The sequence below is a fragment of the Thermobia domestica genome, chromosome 16 (assembly GCF_964235325.1).
Source record: "Thermobia domestica chromosome 16, izTheDome1.hap1.1, whole genome shotgun sequence".
In the NCBI taxonomy this organism is placed as follows: Eukaryota; Metazoa; Arthropoda; class Insecta; order Zygentoma; family Lepismatidae; genus Thermobia; species Thermobia domestica.
The window spans coordinates 84,358,193-84,379,599 of NC_137469.1; positions in this window are offsets into that span (position 1 = coordinate 84,358,193).

Below are 21,407 nucleotides of genomic sequence, written 5' to 3' on the forward strand. Positions count from 1 at the left end.
TTATTATTATTATTATTATTATTATTATTATTATTACTGTTATTATGGTTTTTATATGTTCCCACTGAAGCAAGAAAAAAAATGAGATTATTGCACTTCCTGTAGAGAAATAATAAATTTATAGTAATCAAACAAGACTACTCGCTATGAATGCAATAGACGTGTTCGGTGTATGAGATAGGAGAGGGATGAATACGGTCGCAATGGAAAGTATAGCTGTTATTCAAAATCCCGCATAATGAATATCCGCACGCATGTTACGCATCGTGATGTAGGCTACGAATTAATCAAAATGTGATGTTCGCAATTTTGTTTAAGGAAAAGAGAAAATTAGAGTGGAAGAGCCAATCTTATTTGTGAGCGGTATGTTATAAAGTGCAGTACTTATAATCATTGTGCTAGTCACGTAACAATTCTTTGTTGTTGTTTTTATTGAAAAAAAAAAATCGGTCTTTCGTCACGCTTGAAAAAGGTGTTGTGTTCGGCGTTCAGCAGTAATGAATAGCGTACTGAAAATTGTACTGTTTTTGTTTATTGCATTTCAAAAACGACGTATTAGGTTTGTCATTGGCTGTCGTTGATGTCGTAACATATCGACTAATACATGACTGATCCGTGAATGTCTGTGTGTGTGTGATTATGTGTGACTATGGAAGGGAAGAAGTTCTGTGGAGGAGTTGATGTGTTTGAAACAGTGGCGTCATTTAGGGGCAGGGAGGGGCATTTGCCCCCTCTGAGTTTGAGATTTATATAGATTTTTTCCAATAGAGTAGTAGTAAATGAGTAAAAAACGCGAAATTTTACTTATATCGAGGGGTTTTGCCCCCCCCAAGCAAAATCTGAAATGACGCTCTTGGTTTGAAATATGATCAGATATCATAATTCCTGAAACGAAGGTGGCGCGTCGTTCAGGCTAATGTGTTTTTACCTTTTTTCCTGCTACTGTCAACTCCCTCCCGTTCCCCGCACCACGACATCTGGCGATCCACAACGGCGCATGTTCCTGTTCCGACATCTGGCGATCCACAACGGCGCATGTTCCTGTTCCGACATCTGGCGATCCACAACGGCGCATGTTCCTGTTCCGACATCTGGCGATCAACACCGGCACCGTCTTCTTCGCTCCGGATCCAGATTCCAACTGTTCCTGCTCCGACATCTCTGATCCAGGTGCTTTACCCGCTGGCCAATGGACCACAGCCCCGCCACAACCGAAATCCACCGCCTTCGACTGTGGGGGACTCCAATCTCCACATCTTTCCCAGCGTGGCTTTTCTGGAACTCTGGACCATACCACGCCGTCAACAACGCTCTGCTCCATCCCCTCCCTTGATATCCATTTTGCTACCGCCCACGCTCATAAACGTACTTTCAGTGATTCAGTGTATTAGTGATCTCAGTGTTTTTTTTTTTTCTTTTTTTGTGTGTGTCAGTGTATATACAGTGGCATTTTTCCTTGTACTCAGGAATGGACCCAGGAATGTACCCAGGAAGGACAAACAAAAATAAAAAAAAAAAAAAAACATTGTGAAATAAAATGTCACGATGACCACGTTGACTGTTGGTGCGATCCTGGTGGGGGACTGTCACGTACCCGCCAGGAAGGAAAAACAAAAATCTCTTTCTTTGTTATCTTTAAGCATTAAAATCAGCTCAAGATATGGAAATGACTGAAAACGACGGAAACCAGTATGCAACCGAATAAAACCTGACCCCGCATGCTAACACCCAACCTTCAAATAAATGACTATTAAAGTGTTTTAGTAACTAGATAAAACGAAAAAACAAAGATAAAATTCCAAATAAAAAGGTGGGTGGCAGCAGCGGGGGCATCTCACACTCACTCTCACTCTCATCGCCGTTCTCCACAGTGAATCTTCTCGACAAAGTGATTGAAGAGCTGACCTTCCTGGAGTATGGGACTGAAACCTGCAGTGTAAGTCATTTTCTCTATCCTCTCTCTGATTTATGAGCTGTGGATTTGGGTAGCAAAGTCGGTATCCCGTGAGGGGATAACTTACTGTAACTCACTATACTACCTGTAATACAATAGCCAATAAACCAGTTACTGTCTAAATTAAAATAATTCCTTTCAGTAGACAACATTGCCACTTAAGTAGTTTCTGTAATTGTCTCTTTTGAGTATTGAAAAGATAATTTAAAGGATCGAAACACTATTCAATCTCATCTTGGAAAACTACGGCTCAAGTGGACACATACATGGACGCTTATCTCTTAATAGTTTCACTGGACTTTAATATTCAGAGACATGAGAGAACTTAAGAAACCGTTATTTGCATTGTAAGTTTTCTTTTACCTTTGCTTTATTAATATGTCTTTTTGAGATTTGTATCTCAATTGGTGGTCTCCTAAGGCTTACCTTAAATATATATTTAAATTGCTTTAAAACTTTGAAGTAACTATTAATCATGCAGACTAATTTAAAGTGCACTTTACATCTTCTCTTGTTTAGCATATTTCCTTTACTACCAGAAGTCTGCAGCTTGTTATATTAAATTACTTGTAATAAATAATAAACAATGAATATCATCTTTCTTTCCCAATCTCTAATAAGGTAAAAGGATACTAACACTATTACTACCGCAAGATATGCTTTCACTAAAAGGTATTAAATATATCAATTTACGATTTAGTTTTATTTATAAAAGCATATCACATCAGGGTCTAAATGAGAAAAATTATTACATATAAAAAAGGTTAGAGGGATCCGAAAGGGAGGAAGAAATCAACTAATACAGTCGAAATCCATCGTCGAGTTGGACAACATGGGTGGACACTTAACAATAACTCTGTAAGTTGTATTTTTCATTTTTATATGTAAAAGGCTGTCATTTAGGCTCCAAGCTGAGCGCATGGTCTCCCTAGTAAATTTAATTTCTATTTTTATCTTGTAATTATGAGAAATAAAGCCTTGCTCGTTGTTAATATAAGGGAAAGACGTCAATCTATTAAATAACCTCATCCTTTAAAAAATTCGTACTGACAGGCACAAGTAATTAACTACAAAGAAAAAGGCTCTAAATCTATACTATCGTATTATTTAAACATTAGCATCATCTACAGGAATGGCGGGTAAAGTGGCTCAAGAAGTTTCTTCGTCGCCATCCGTCGTTAGCTGTTCATACTCCACGTGCAGTTACGGTAGCGCGAGTGAAAGGTTGCACGCATAAAAAAGAACACATTCTTTGACACCCGCATAAAATTTACAATGTTGACTAAACGGGGATAACGGTTGTACAAGGGAAACAAGTGAAGCTCATCAGCATGAAAGGAAAAAAGACATTGGAAAACTTACCTCAGCTGAAAGAGTTGAGTTTAGTTGATCTTCAAAAAAAGCCTACACCCATGAAATTCAGAATTGGTTGGGCAGCCACCCTTTTCAACCGCTGACAGTATATCAGGTGGGGCCATTGTTTGGTCGAGCATACATACGTACAGCCATAATTGAGACAGCAGTGAATGGCTTCAGAAAATGTGGTATTTTCCCATTTGATCCACTCGTATTTGGGCCGTCAGACTTCCTAGAGGGTCAAGATGAGGACACGATCACTGCTCCGTCCACCAGCGGCAATCCTACCAATTACAATCCAACTAGTCTTAATGAACTCAGGGAGTGTTCCTCAATCCCTGATTGTGCGGCTGAAACATCTTCACCTTCTCGAGCTTCTGGTTCGGGTATTTCCGCCAATGGATCATCGTCCACACATGTCTCGTCATTTGATCTTCAACCTTTAAAATCCCCTCCTTCCGCCTCGAAACCAAGTATTGGACGACGAACCGGAAAGGCTGTTGTACTGACATCATCCCCTTACAAAGCAGAGTTAACACAATTAGTGGAGCGTACTTCTGCTACTAGACGAAGGAATCAGGCATCAAAGCTAGGCACAGCAGTGAAAGTGGCAAGAAAATTCAAAGATCGAGAACGAACAAGCAGCAAAGGCTGAAGAAAAACTCAAAACGCAAATTATCCTACGACGTGTCTGACTCTGAAGAATCCGATGACAGTATCCCATTTATCTCAACTGATGACGAAGGTAGTGCAGATGACTGTGACTGCATCTCCTGCGGCTAGGCCTTCAGTAACGACCGCAGGGGTGAAAAGTGGATTCGTTGTACTATGTGCTTGTTCTGGGCACATGAATTATGTGGGGTTGTGACGACTGGCAAACATACATTTGTGACCGATGCACACAATAAATGCTAAAGAAGCAACCAATAAATATGTGAACTTCCAGAACGAGTGTTATCCTTATTTGTATTTTCCTTTGTAAGATCAATAAATATAATTGCACTTCCAGAACGGGTGTTGTTGTTCTTACTTGTATTTTCCCTTGTGAGATCCCTATCCAATATTAGACATACACCTATCCGATATTTGGACGATTTTTTTCGTGGCTAAACTTGCACTTTTTTTATATGCTGTTTAATAATAAAAAATAACAATGCGAGAATCTCTATATATGTTTTAGTTACAAGGTAAAGGAGTAATCTAGCATATTGCCAATTATTCCCGATTTCTCTGCACTTTTAATAGCTTTTCTGCAGTGATTACAAAAACTATCCGATATTTGGCCGGTTTACCTTACTTTTTCTCTATTTTAAAGTTACGAAACATGGCTCCCCGGGAGGAAATAGAACCCCGGTCTCCCGCGTGACAGGCGGGAACTCAACCAAAATTAAATAACTTGCCCTGGTCTCTTGCAGACTACTACTATCAAGTTGAAATAGAAATATTTCAATTCGTTGAATTTTAAGATGTTAACTTCTCGGTTTGTATTTTTTACCTCGTCTCACGGTTAACTTTTTAACGCACTCGCGTTTTCCGATTGTTTTCGTGGGAAAACGGGAATGATGTATGGTGGATACAGGAATGAATTCAAGAGGTAGCCCGTGGGAATCTTCCCCCGCAGAAGAAAATACATTTCCCGCGTAGAAATTCTCGAAATTTTAATCACAAAATATAGAAATTAATTCTGTAATTAAGTTTTAAGAACTGAGTTTTAAAAAATCATCATATTGTATCAAACATATTAAGAAATTTTATTCTAACGTTAAAGTTATTTAAATAATCAATATTATTTTTGTATTCTTTTTAGTGTAGCGAACATGCAGCCAGATTGGAACAGTGAACATTCGGACAAGCGTTGCGATTCTAGAATAGACTCTATTCAAGGAAACAACGAACCTAATTCCAGAAACAAGCACACGGATGTCAAATAAAAACACACTTTCACCAGCTTAATATTAAATATCCATTTAAGTAAACAAGGAAGCTCATCCGTATACAAGCAAAAAATTTGAGTTTACTCGTCCAGTTCATGACTATCTATTAAGAGTGTATACGCCGCCACTCAGTGCCGAGCGTCGCTCAAGAGGACTCGACGCCTTTACTCTGGTGATGTAGTAGCCAGCACCAGCAGTCCAAAACGCTGAGCCGGCATACGTCCAGGTCTCGAAAGACGTCACCGCATTAGACGACCTCCAGGGAGGACTTCAAGCTCACGAGTCCAGTTCCATAGAAGGAGACATCGAGGACAACCGTCAGCCAGTTCGAACCCAGGACCACGACGTCCCGTGCCGAGCAGCGAGGAGATTCTACGAGTCTGTGAGGCAACGCCAAGAAGAGAAGAGGAAGACTTCCGGCTGGTTCGAAGCTAGGACTTTCACACTCAAAACCAAGTGCTTAAGTGCGTCGTAAATCTCCAGCTAAAAATGACAGCAGCAAGCCCAGTGCCTTTGGACAGCATCAAGCAGAAAAACGTACGTAAGAAAAAACATATTTTGATTTGTTCTCAAACAGGTTCGTTTGAGGAAAAGGGAAGCTGATATTCTATTTACACTCATAGCCTTGCATTGGCATTTTTAAAAATATTTGTCTCATTTGGTAAGCCTTCAGCTAACGAGATAACCGGTCAAAAAACCGAGACCCTTCAAGACAAAGTGTTGATCGGCTTTAGAAATTCTAATTATTCCCTTTTATTTAGAACTCCGGATCTCCCATTAAATTCATTTGATCATCACCCTTTTGTAATAAAATACAAATTCCATTTCCTATCTTTTATTTAAGTGACTTGCATCATCCTTATGTGTAGTTTATAACAAGCAATTATTCAACATATTCAATGTAATTAATTTAACTTCCTGCGTGACAGATTACATTACTGAGCTTTTATTACATAATTCCCCTGGAAATCGGGCGTGTAACTGAGCTGCCCTTAAGCTCCTATAATTATTATTATAATTAGCTCTGTAATTAAAATCATTAGCTCTTTATTAGCAGCACTTTTAAGTATCATTGTATTAGGAATAATAATATATATAACACTTCGTTAATTAAGTAATGGAAATCTAGATAGAAGAAAAAAGAATTTAGACAGTGTTAATTTATTATTTGCTAATCAGGTTCTCAGGCAATCACGTAGCGTTGAAAGCCCTTAAGAGAAAAAGAAAAACAAAGCTATTATCGAGATCCTCAGGGTCAGAATGATGTATATCATCAGATACAAAAAGGAAAAAGAGAGACAAGGCATCATACAGAATTAAATCAGATTCCGAATTCAAATTCAGCGACAGAGCGAGACTCGGACATGGGTGGACTGTAATGTAAATTCAACTCATCAATATATATTAAAAACTTTTAAGATTAAAAATAAAAGAAACAGGCTGAGGTTCCGTAAACGCACTTTCAAGGAAGTAAAATTTAAAAATGAAAGAGAAAATGGTAAAACAAGGGGTCAGTGATTGGTCAGTCATTTGACAGTCGGTCCGTCAGTCAGAACATAGTCGACCACTAGAATCGGAAACTTGGCAGTATGGACCTCAGCCTATACCAACAACTTTCCTGTAAGTACTTCATTAATTATGCTAAGAAGCAACACATAAGAAGTTCGTGCATGGAGGTCTTCCTCCATGACAGGCGTATTGTTAAAATTAATTTCTATATTTATTATTTTGTAACCTTGTCTATTTAACTTCTTCAATAATAATCAAGATGCATCTGAAATATTGTCTTTCTACCGAGGATAAACAATAAGCAATATTCTATAATCATTGATTAAATTAGCAACAATTTCTGTATTTTAAAGTTACAAAACATGGCTCCCAAATATTAGGCGAATTGCACAAAAATGAACTTCTTGTGTTTTGTTTTCTTTGCGTAATTTAGAGCTACATTTGGTTAACAATATTAGCACTCTGTAGATTTCAGTTATTTCATTCCTATTATCATAGTGTGTATAGTGTTCACGAGCTTTCTCTCAAGTATTTGCTTTGTTTGTTTGTATAATGCCACGGGCTAGAAATACCGCAATGGCAAATCAACGTATAACTGTTTCTCCAGTTCCTATAACATTAGAAATTTACTCAGGCCTTCCAGGAGAATTTGCTGAAAAATTCATAGTCTTTTGAACGTTTGGGTGTATTATTAAACTAGTCAGATCAAAAAAAAAGTGCAGATATTTCCCTTTGTTTGCCCAACATACCGCTGTACTGGTTTAAGTCAAAAGATCCACACAACCTTAAATTGGACAGATCTCAAGAAAGCCTTTTTAGAGCAGTTTTCGAATTCAGATCTTCAGCTCACAGTGATAGAGAAATATAGGTCAAGGGTTCAATTACCGGACGAGTCTCTCTTGTCTTACATAAATGCAAAGCAATATTTAAGTAAGCAGCTTCTTCGCGAGTTAACCTTTACGGAGCTACTTTCTGATATTGTTAGTGGGTTGTTACCAAAATATATTGTGGATTTCGCTCAGCGTTCCATCGCATCATTTCATGCCTTAGTGGCACAAACAGAAACTTTACAAAGGGCTGAACTCTTGACCCAAAAGCGGTATACCTACAGCTTCAGTACCGGCACCTATACCTCCAGTTCCTCTAGTACCGGCATCTACACCTTTAGTTCCGTCGGAACTGAAAGCTTTCCCCTTAGTTCCTACACCTTTAGTTCCTTCAGTTCCGGAATCTTTCACCTCAGTTCCAGTACCTACCTTACCAGTCACTTCCCATCTCCCTATAGTTCCTACTCCTGTAAAATCTCTTTCGAGAAATGTTCCCTCACCTTCCTACAATTGCTTAGCGGTAACAGCACTTCCCTCAGCAGTTCCCCCACCTCTACCCAAAGTACCTGTTTTACAGGGATCTAACTCCCTGATAATGCACTTCCTCACTTTTCAGCCCCCAGGCCGGTTCCTCTGCTTCTCAAACGACTCAGATGCAATCGACTACCGCTTCTCAAAATTCCCCATCCTCCCAAACTTCGTCTGCTAAACAGACAACAGTACAGGTTCCGTTAAAATTTCATGGACATTTACCGATGATAAATGGTCAGATAGAAGGTAAAACAAACCCAATACTTCATGATAGTGGCTCAGAAGTGAACCTCATTTCTGAATCTTTACTACTTCCAACTGTAAAACCATTTTTTCTAAAAAACGACACTTACTGGGATATCTTATATTAAGCTAGAACTAACGAAAGCTGTATCATTAAGGACATTGATAGGTAACCACTCTTTTACTCTTTTGTTTAGAGTATCCCCAGTAACATCCATTCTTTTGCTTCTTTCGAGTCAGTTTTTACAAGATCATAGGGCTCATATAGATTATGACAAACAAATTCTCACACTTCACAGGTTTGGCATTTACCCCTCTCACCTCTGAAATATACGCAAACTGCTACTTGATCTCCAACTCTTGTTAACCGAGTTAAATTAGCATTTAAAACTGGATATAGCACGGTTATTCTACCGGGTCAAATGTGTTTTGTTCCCTTGTTATCCCCTACTCGGAACGCACATACTACTTTTTACATAAACCAGCCAAATTTTAAAAAACTTCAAAAATGCTATACGGCTCATGTTATTCTTCATTCCTCAAACTTGTGCATTCCAGTAGTTAACATCCAGTTATGTTAAATTTAAACGAAACACAGTAATAGCTTCAGGCATTTTCTTCTCACCAGACCAAAACAACGTGAAAGTGCACACAGTTATGAAGCTTTACGACCCAACACCAGAGCAGGTAGAAAGAAGAAAACAGAGCGTTTGGAGAAAATAAAAACAAATATAGACTTTCAAAATCTTATATATAGTAAATCCAAAATCAGTGAAGCCCTTCTCCCCCATCAGAAACAGCGACTTTTAGAACTTCTTAGCAGACATGTCACTTGCTTTCAGTGGATTGATACTGATTTTTCCTCTATGGATGCTTACGAAGTATCTTTAGACTTGATAGATAGGGTACCATTTAAAAATCCCTAATTCACCATTCCGCATAAATTGAGAGACAAGGTGCGCCAAAAAGTTATAGAGCTTATTAATAATGGGGTGATAGGTGAGTCAGACAGCCTATACCAAAGTAACTTGCTTGCAATCCCCAAACCAAACAGCGAGGATCTTAGATTGGTTTTGGACCACAAGGTTTTATCTAAGAATTCGGCTAGAATTTCCGATGCAATGAGAAATCGGCTAGGTGCACTGACACGCTAGACGAACTTAGTCACGCATTATTTATGGCGTCTTTGAATCTTGTATCCTGCTTTCTTCAATTGAACTTGTCTAAAGATCAAGATGCTACAGCATTTTCAGTTCGAGATCTTGACTTACCACATAAACAGTATTGTTTAACAAAAATGCCACAAGGACACTTCAATTCCACCTTAAATCTTAGGCGTGTATTAAAAGACATTTTTAACACATTCCACAGTCGCAATTGGTATTGTGTTGTTTAATATAAATTTGATAATTATATTTGAGTATAATTAAAACTTTTTAAAAAACTCATTTAAATATAAAGGCAATAGCAACACTCTTTAGAAACAAGATATTTCATCAGACGGACAAATCATTGTAAACAACTTCTGGTGAAAGGGAAAGTGTTCTGCCACAATCATATAAAAGGACTCACTTTTAACAAGAAGTTATGATTTGGAAGATTTGAAGATTCGAGTTGATTCGACTACCAAGGTTCTTCGAAGTCGTTCAAGAATGGCAGCACACTCTCCTGGCCAGTAAGTTGTCCTTTCTCTCCTAACTGCTTATTTGTTATGATGACATTTGCTATGCCAGATTGTTGGTAGGTCTTCCAACAACAGGCTTCACTTATACTACTGAGTATTCAGATTTATAATTTGTTTAATTATTATGATTGAATAGTACATTTGTTTTGAGAATGCAAATCTCAAGTTGGCTCCCATTTATTAATGTGTTTGTTTAAAAGATATCTGCTAATGCTAATGGCACATATATATAAATAATTAAATTGTCTCTACAACTGTGCCTATAATAGCGAAAAGGCAGAATGTGACTTTGTATATCGTCGCTTTCAATACATAAGGACGTAACTAACATTTTCATAATTTTACAGGAGAAGCGAAATAAGATTTTGTGATATGTTCAAGTCAACATAACTTTTTGACTATTTACAGGAAACCTTTAATAGTTTGGACGCTTATTGGCGAGGGACATATGTTCCTTTCCGTGTAGATTTGACTTTCCAGCTGTTCGTATGTCTTGATAAAATTGCAAAGTTTTTAACTTACGCCCTTATGCTGTGAACAGATATATGTTAAATTCTAGTTCTAAAATAACAATAGTGGCGTATGTTTTAGTAACTTTATTTTTCACATATTTTACAGTTTTGTACATAATGAGCACTGATACTACAGTTAATGTTTTTTCTTTTGTTATAATTATAAGAGTGTTTATTATGTTGTACATAATATTTTTGTATGAAAAATGTAACTTTGACTATACATTATAGAATATATAAAAATATGTTTTTAGGTAAGCATTATGGCTGTATTGACACAAAGAAAGTCTTTTTAACAATGGACTTCAACAAAATCTTCGACATTTTCATCACTCTGTAGATTTCGGAAGTATGCGGGGTAGTCTCACGGTATTATTCCTATATCGCACAAATTTTCCAAGTCTTCCTTCTTTTGCTTAGAATTAGGTCGAACAGAAGAATACCGGGGTAAGAGAGTAGGCTGGTTTAGTGTACAGCTTCTCGGGGAATCTTTGCGTACCGAAAATATGGAAAATTCATCCCTCATTCGGGTTTTCAGCAAAACTGTCCCCAAGTCGTCTTGACTGAATCTTATCCATCGCAATTTTTGCCATCCAATCTCATTGTCTTCTTGGTCTTTGCTGCATGGTAGAAAAGTTTTTCGTGCTTCCTCGAAGTTAAAGAAATCATCTATTGTCATCGAGTGTACCTCGTATGGAAACGGATTTTTGCGCGACATTCGAGCAACAGTTAACCACTCTGTTGGAACGAACACATCTACATTTTTTTCGCATGCTCAATGGTACTACTCATGGAATCAACTTCCATATCTGTATGTCCTGGCTCAAGAAATTTATGATCAATCGTTTTTATATGAGTGCTACTCACCGCATATATACACATTGATGCGAATTTTTATATGAGTGCTACTCACCGTATATATACACATTGATGCGAATTTCTTGTTTAAAGTTTGCCCTCCGCAGCAATCGGAATATGTGGTCACGTGTTCAACTTCTGTTGATAATTCGCGTAAGGATTTAAGAACACATGACGCAATTTCATTTGGGCCCCTCTTTGCCTTTGTTTCGTCCCAAAAATAACAGTAGCCCTCATGAGTAGCAACATCGTAAATAGTAAGATTGTAAACGTTTAGTTTCTTCGCGTAATAACATTTTCTAAAGATCAAAACAAATCACCTTATGAGTTCTATCTTTCAATGCATTCTCCATGTCTAGTCTCTTTTCTTGCCTTGCTTCATTTTTTTTAGTTTGTGCTCCTCGTAATTTTGCAATTCTGCTCTTCTTCCATCTTCGGACAACTTACTAAACTTGACACATAGTTCATTGAAACTGTGTGAGATTATTGAGGCTCTGTCCTACTGTACAGCAGTTTTACTCTCAACAACTTAAAAGCATATTATAGATATTCTTTATTAGTACAAATTAAACTTAATGGCACTCCTTTGTTATAAAGATTTTAAGGAGTGTTCTTAATCGATAAATCCTTACTATTATATTCGTAATTTAAAATATTCATCTGTAGAAAAAAATATTAAATTCAGGAAAATATACTATACCTTTTTCAGGCAAGTACTCTGGATCCCATCACTATTATTTTCCAGCTCTGTACACTCTGAAGCACTATCATCGTCATTGTATGTCAGTAACCGGCAAATATCTTCTTTAGCAATAATTTTGCTTCGCCTGTTCATTTTTATGACTTCCTTGCTCTCCTGCTTTTGACACAATAACTGTTGCTTCCTTTCTATTGAGTGCTTTTGAACTCTCGCAAAACAAAAGAAAAAAACTTCTTTGTACGTCATTAACCAAGTCTCTTTTAACAATCAAACCCCTAAACAAATCCAAATCAACTATCGTAAACAAACCATGGCGGCATTTACATACAAAGAGACCAAAAATGCGGTACTCATTGTGGCGTATGAGCGCCAGACCACATTACTGTGTACTCAGATCGTTTAATACAGAAGGGCGTAAGTGTCATTTAAGCCCTTATGCTTTGAACAACTTGCTTTTATATCTCTTAACGCCCTTATGAAAATGACCCCCCAGAGCTGAACGGTTCGCCGTACAGCCACAAAAATTTCCCAGCAGCTAGACACGATTGACATCTATCGGAAGAATTGAAAATCTGAAAATCCCAAAAAATGTAAGTTACGCCCTTATGTATTGAAAGCGACGATATTATCTGTCTAATAAATCTGTTAACAGATCCCAACCATTTCATTTAACATAATAATAATTATATAAGGAAACATTAACAGTATTATTTTTAAGATACGATACAGTATTGTATGTAGATGCTTTCCTCAGTGTTGGACGAGCATTTGAAGACCTTTTAGACTCACTAGACAAAATACTCACCGTGGCAGAAAAATATTCATTATTTTTCACTTTAAAGAAATATGTCTTTGGAATGCAAGAGGTCGAATTTTTGGGTCATGTTATTTCAAACGGTAAAATAAAACCCAACTCTGCAAAAACTCAAGCCATTCTAGCACTGCCACGGTTAAACAATTAATATCCTTTTTAGCAATGGTAAATTACTACAGAAACTTTTACGCAAACCTGACATTAATAGCAGCACCCCTTTATTAAGATATTCTTTTATTTTGTGATTTTAAAAACTGAAGTATTTACTTAATCTCTCGGGGAAACCAAACAATAAACAAGTAAAAGTGAAATATTTTAAATAAAGTATCGAAAAACATCCTGGTAAAAATAGTGAAAGTTAAAAGCAAATATTATAAACACGTATTACGGAAACGTAAAGAACTTCAACTTGGTCGAAATTTTTATAATTTCAAAAATCAAGCCTCAATATTATTCCAGTGGATAATAATGTTACCTTGGAAAAACCAAAGGTAAACAAATAAGTTATTATTGGTACAGTCAGATACTTGAGGAAGGACACCAGAAAACCCAAAACCATTATATATAACGAAAACATTGTTGTTTTGTGGAATGGTGAAAGCAGTGATTTCCCGCATACGTCACGAAACTATTATTTCATAGTCTAGAATGCACTGGTTTCGAAGGACATGAGAAAGAAAAATAACAAATGAGACATACATAAAAACTACTGGTTTTCTAAACCATGTGTTCAGTTTTCGGAGTCTCTCAATTGCACAAATACGGTTCAAGTCAATCCGTCTCGAACTCTCAAGTCGGAGATTATCGGGCAGGTGGAACAATTTGCTAATTGTCCACTGTTGTAACGCGAAAATATTGTCGTCGTTACTGACATCAATGGACCAGATCATGTAAGTTGCATATTTCATGGTTTTCCATATTTTATTCACATTTATAGTCAGGCAATGCAAATCTAGTATATCCTCATAGCCGCAGGTTATGATAAACCCGGATTTGATTTAATTTCATTTTGATTTAATTTAATTCAATTTAATTTTGACTATTCTTTAATTTCTCTTGTGTATAATGATTATTATATTGGCTTCTGTGAAGGCTATAAGAGAGGTTATCTAACTGTCCAAATGACATTAAATAGGTCTATAAATGCGCTTAGTAATTTACTCAGACATCATATTTTATTTAACAACCATTTACTTAATATGGTATTACCGTGGGTGACCCATATACATTTCGATAATTTTATCGGGTTTAGAATAGCTTTGTGAGGGTCACACCCACTTTTGTGTAACTAATATTTCTCAGAGTAAAATGAGATAGCCCAGGTGAATTACTGCTTAATCATTGTGCCTATTTATAAATAACTTTACCCTGGTTCTACCTGCTAATAGGTTAGGTAAAATTCAAATAGGTTAAGTGACAACTTAAATGGATAAAGTGATAGCTTAAAATAGAATCTGTGATAAATTGAATACATAATGCTTATAAGCCTATACTATTGGGGTAACCATTGGTAATATTACAGATACTATTATGACATTGTTGTGACACTTTTATCCATCACGGTAGTGGTTATGCGGTACCAAATTATCCGTGATACACGGAAGACTTTCACAAGGGAAAATAAACAATCCTATTTTCTCAAATCCGAAATAGAAAACGAAAGTATGGAAAATAAATATATATACTCTAAAAATCTTACAAAAATCATCACATCGCGATCACAACTCAACCTCAACGCATTCGCACATCGTTTACAGTGAGGTTCTACAATCTTAGAGTTAGTGGTGTGCAGACTCAGCTGTCAATTGACTGTGCCTGATCATGGACTTCAGCCAAGTGTAAGTACGCAACCATGAACTCTGTCCGGCAGTCTTAACATAAGAACGAGAATATGTAACCCCGTGTACATCAAAATATTATTTATTATCTTCTCCACATCCTCATTTACTTTAAATGTTATTCATTTCTCTCTTATCATTTTGGAGACGGTCATATATTATGTACGCATATGCAATAAACCCACGTTTGTATTATTGTTTTAAGAATCTATTTGTCTCCTTTCAAGCACTCTAGGCAATCAATCATTTTTTTACGTCTTATTATAATGCGCTCAAAGGTAATCAAGGGAAACTGCATTGGACGCATGAGATGACGTTGGCGTATGAGAAAATTAAAACAGCTATTACGCAAGAACCAATATTAGAAATATTTTCAACTGAAAATACAGAGCATTTACTAATGCCTGATAGCAGTTCACAAGGAATCTGTTCCATTTTATTGCAAAAACGCAACGATTCTACCGTCTGGCGCCCCATCGCCTGTGTGAGCGCGCCATCCTTCTCGAGTTAAACCCATACCTATTTATGAGCAAGAGTTATTTCCCATTTACTATTCCTTGAATAAGTTTAGAAAGTATTTATTAGGAGCCCCGTTTGCAATATTGTGTTGGGAAACAGATTTTGCAAGAAAAAAAATGGATAAGATAATCTAATATGTACTAAGAAGAAGAACTATTAAAATGTTTTTTTGAGAAAACAACCTTGCCTAAGGGACAAGAGAGACTTCTTAATTATTAGAAACATAATTAAAGTGTGATAAACACGAGAGATATAGGGAGGATACAGGCTGGCAAAAGGGGAGGACGGAAGCAGCCAAAGACAAAAGGAGAATTCAGAGTCATGTGGGTGAGAGGACACCTTATACTCATGTAAAACTTTTTCCTCTTTGTAAATTTCAGTTGAAAAAGAATCTGAGCTAAGTAAGGTCTCTTGTGTAAAATATTTTGTGATTGCAAACTTTACGTTATTTCAATGTAATCTTTTTATTTATTTATTTATTTCTCAATAATCTCTCTCAGTGTGAATAAAATCTGCTGACTTAAGTGATCCTTCCGGTTCTTTTACTTACTTCCATAGAAAAGAGATAAGAACCAACGTATTTGAATTGACAGCGGCGAATACTCATCACTACTGATACTATAAAATTCTTTCATTTTATTAAACAATGTTAACTGATAACTCAGCGTTGTTAGCTCTTAGAGGCTGCCAACTTATCTCCGAAACTTTTACGATGGACAGATTTTATTTTTCAATTTAGATTAGCCTTAATTAAAAGTTCACAAAATTGTATAGCTGACCTATTGTCACGACAACCTCTCGAATTTGATAGTCAGGATTTACACCTAGTTGAACCAAAATACCACCCCCTTCAATTCTTGGCCCTCACTAAAGACAGATATTGCTGAGTTACAAAGGCAGGATAAGTTCTTTTCGAAAATTATTCATATCTTACAAGTAGAAGACAAACAACATCCCAAGTACACCACGTGGAACAAACAATACTTCTTCAAACATTTTACATCGCCATTATTTTTACAATGAGTCCTCGAGCATTATTATGCATCCCTAGTAAATTGAAAAAAAAAAAAAAAAAAAAAAAAAATTGAAGAATTGCATACATCTTCTGCAATACACCAAGGTTTTCATTGGCATATCGTACAATACTTAGAGCATAGTTTGAAAATAGTACATGCTGTTATTTATTTTCGTTTTCATTTCAGCTGTTATTTTTTCCTACTCCCTCCTATGCCTAGTCTTACCTAGATATAACCACCCTTACAGTAACGCCTTTCTCCCTTTTACTCATTATTCTCTTGGGATTTTATTTTTGCAAACGATATATGTTGTACAGGTCTTATAAATGCCTGACGCGACATGTTCCATCGCACACCCCACAATCTAGTGAAATCATAAGCCTACAGTTACTTCAAAATTCCCTTCTGCCTCCATTCACCATGAGACATTTCTCTGCAAGTTCTTGTTTAGAGAAAAAAAATCGAAGAACTATGGACATTTCTGATCAGCTGATTAGTTAAACAAACTTGTGTATGGAAAGATTGACTCTGTAGGTCAATGTCAGGGTTCTGATATTCGTTTGTTCGAAGTGATTGCAACGCCATCTATCTTGTGTAATCTACTCGTAGCTATTACGTTTCCATTAGAATGAAACGTGAGGTAAGCAGGAGTAGGAGCTTAAAATTTTGTTCGTCAAATTGGAAAATAGTAGAAAGTAATTTCGGTTTGATTTTCGGCCTTAAGTGCTCCAAGATTTTGTAAAGTGAACAGGGATATATTACTCGGCGAGAATTTGTAAGTACAAAATTTTAATCTATTATTTCTCTCTCTTTTTGGCCAACTACTGCTAGTTTTTGGTGAGTGGTATGTCTTTGATCACTATAGTAATCATATGTTGTTAAATATTTGGGGAATTAAATTCAGTTTAAGAGTAATTTGTTATAAGAAATCTTCCAAAAGAATAATTTGTAAATTCCATTTAGATTATTGGGAAAGTAGAATGTTAATGTTGAATTACTTCCGGACTGCCAGTCAAAAATGGGAAAGGGTTAAATTTGGTTTGGATAATGTTATTTGTGTAAGCACCTTTATTTCGTTACTGTTACATTTATATTCATGTTGAATTATTTATATAATAAATTGTTCATGTTGAAGGAGAATTATAACTTCTCTGGAAAAGATTATTTGCCCAAATTGTTCCGCATTAAGGGAGAGATAACTGACCCTTTCATAGGCAGTGGTTAACTTGTTTTCAAGATTGCCGCTACATATACATTAAATTACCTCACGTTTCATTTTGTGAAATTAAACCTTAATGCGTAAGGGCAATAGGAAGTGGAGATCGAATCTGGTTACGATTAAAATTAAGCAAAAGGAAAATAAAATTTGTATTACTGTTTGTAAGCTGGATAAAAGGATGGAAATCAATTTAATTGAGAATAGATATTTCGGTTATTGGCATATTAGAAAAGAAATAAGAAAAAATGAATTATTGGCAAGCGGCGTATGAAGCAGGGGGTAGTAGGTTGCGTCATACAAGAGTCACGTTGGCTGACCCTCCCCTTGTTTCGTTTGACAATGAGAATGAAGGTCGTAGGTGCGAAGGGCAGGAAAATCAGAGAGGGGGGAATTTCTTGTTCCCACATACACCTGCTTGTGAACACAGAAATGCAGTGTTGCGACCTCCTATAACTGTAACTTTCAAAAACAATTTTCACAAAGTATTTTTAATTCCTTAGAAACATGAAATGAAATCTTTAAGTTTTACGTCCCACGGTTATGCCGGTTAGGCTAAAGGAGGCGGTGATGATGAGAGATGAGTGAAATGGTGGAATGAAGAAAGTGGGAGGAAACGGGAGAACCCGAGAAAACCCACGAGCACGGTGTTTGTCCACCACAAAGTCCACACGGCGCGAGCTGGGATCGAACCAGGGACCCCAAGCACCGGAGGTGAACGCTCTACCACTGAGCCACCGCGCCCCCCTTTAATTCCTTAGAAAAACAAATTAACGAAATACCGGTAATCGATGGAACAGATGGTATGTTAGTATGTAATTTTCTTCTGAAACTTGATATGCTGATAGTGAAAGAAATTGCTCCTGTAGAAGCGATTTTAGTTTCGAGTTTACAGAGATGTAGGAAGCAGGCTTATGAAGAACTGCAGCGCTTGCTAACAATAACTACAGATTGGAGTTATGTACGTCATTCATTATTATTAAAATTTGTCACACCATTGATCTGTACGGAATTTATGCAGGTTTCACTTCATAGAGTAATGCAAGAATATGAAAGTTTATTAAACTTTTTACAAGATAAATTAAGTACATTAAATGTTTTGGAAATAAACATGCCTGAGGATGAAATTTGTAAATTGGTAAGTAATTTAGTTACCCCAGAGATTCGTAATTTGTTGTTAATAGTTAGTGTTCCAAAAACGGTGTATGAATATGTAGATTTTGCAGAAAGTTTCGAAATAAATGACAAATACAATCAAGATTATAAAAATATAGTCAAAAGTGAAAAGGTTAGTTTACAACGAGTAAAAGATCCTCTTAGAAGTGCCAGGACAAATTATACGTCAACACCTATTAATAGACGGAGTATCCGCATTATCAAAATTTAAATAACGAAAATAAGACTGGATTTCATAGTGCGTATTCTCATAGTGCAACGGAAGATCATGGAAATTTATTACAATTGCCTATCAGTATATGTCATACTTTATATCCCTGTATAGTAGATACAGGATCGATTTTATGCTTGATCGAAAATAGTATTTTAGAAGAAATTCGTACAAAATGTAAGCCAAAAATAAAACAGGTTAATTATTCTGTGACCATCATGCAAGGGAATGAATTGTTAGTGAAGGACCGTTCAAAGTCATTTCTGAACTCGATCAGAACTCGTATTTGTTAGAAATAAAAGGGAAAAACACTCCAATAGCAAAGAACAGATTGAAAATCTATTATGAGGATGAAAACATACATCCTGATTTTGTCCCAAAGTATAGACGATTTATGTAAGCCTGTAGCATATTCCTTTAAAAAATCATATGCTTCAGTTTCCGAATTTCTTCTCACACTGAAAGCTAAATATCACCCCCCCTTTTCTTTTTTTTTTTTTTTTAAAAAAAAAGGAGTCACTATCATTTCAACCATAATCATCACAATTTCTTCGAGCTAATTTTATTTACTTACTTTAAACATTGAAGTGTTTCTGTTTTGCAAAAATCCCAGTAAACCGAGTAGACATTCTTCCACTCATACAACACCACGTTCAACGACTCACTAAGCATTCTTTTTTAGGCAAATTAGAACATCTATGTTGCCAGTGCATTATACATGCTGTTCTAAGCAGTTTTTCACAAGCAAATTTTATCAAGGATTTCTTGTAGTTCAAAAGTTGACTTACTTTAGTCATATTAATGACTTTTCAGAATAGTTTTTACAAGAATCATTTATGCAAGACTTTTTGGCATTTCCTTCTTTCATTATTCTTAAACAAAAAACAACTAGCACCCCTGTCAGGTTCGCAGGCACTTCTTGTCAGAAAGTAGCTTTCACATTTATTTCAAGAAATTGCCTCAGGCTTAGCATTCTTCAAAATCTTCAATACAAAGTGCATTCCACTCGTGTGATTTAAATTGTTTTTGTTTACATTTTCCCAAGACTGTTTGACCACACCACGAGGTTCATTCATTCTCTACAATTACTTTTACTTTCATTTTCATTTCAGACTTGGAAAATAAGCCTTTGGTCAAGGCAAATCACATTACATCACTAAAACTTCAAGATGTTGCATCATCACTTATCAGTGATTCTTCCTTTGGCTACAGTAATTCTGGCTAGTTTAAGTGTTCTCTTGTGGTATTGCATTCATGTACAAAAGTATTGTTGTCATCGCAAATATAACAGACTCAACTCACGACTCAATTCCACCGTTCCACATGCAGAGGCGTATTCTGCCTCCGTCAGTGGAACACGACTCCCAGTAGCTCGTCCACAGCAAACAATTCAACCTCAGTGTACTTCCACTTCTAAAAGGGAAATGTCATCTTCTACAGGGTGCGGCACGTAAAACCGGCCCGTCGTAATATTCTGGTATATTGTGTTTTTGGCAACACTTAAATAATCTACCTTCCTACCAAGAGATGGCGTGTCGAGGTCGGGTCGACTTACGTGACCTGCAGCAGTCACGTGCAGCCGCAGCCAGTGAAACTTGTCGAAACCAATTGAGAAAAAGGCCTCGTTGTGTTAAGCTGGGTGAGTGTCAGTATGTGATAATGCCGTATTCGATACCCGAGCGTGTTGCCATTGTTGAAGGGTTCATTCTCACTGGATCTTTTGTGAAAACAAAGAATTTGTTTCGGGAGAAATTTCCAGGACGTTCTGTGCCAGCAAAAAGCACCATTCAGGAATTGATTGAAAAATGGCGGCGTACAGGATCGGTTCAAAATGCTCCCAGGAACAGACGACCATCTGTCTGCACACCTGAATTAAAGATGCAGGTTGAGGAGATAATGACAAGAAGTCCTCGAAAGTCAACCAGGAGATTGAGTCAACAGGTTCATGCGAGTGAGAGAAGTTGCAGACGTGTTTTAAGGGGACTGAAGTTAAAACCATACTGGATAAGTGTTGTGCAAGAACTGAAGGAGCCTGACCTGCAGAAGAGGGTGCATTTCTGTTCATGGCTGTTGAGCAATGTTGCCAGTGGTTTCTTGGATCCACTAATGCTCATCATGAGTGACGAGGCGTGGTTCCACCTGTCTGGGTACGTAAATTCCCAAAACAACCGGTATTGGTCGACAGAAAATCCACACGCAATCCACCAGGTACCCTTGCATGATGAGAAGATTGGTGTTTGGTGTGCCATTTCCGCCACACGCGTTATTGGGCCCATATTCTTTGAGACGACAGTGAACAGTGACGTGTATTTGAGAATCCTGGAGGAGTTTTATACACACTTGACCGAAGAGGAGCGTCAGTTATGTTACTTTCAGCAGGACGGTGCAACATGCCACACATCAGCTGCATCACTGTCCCTTGTGCATGAGATGTTTACACCAGAGAGGACAATCAGCAAAGGCTTGTGGCCTCCTCGGTCACAAGACTTGTCCACGTGTGACTTTTACT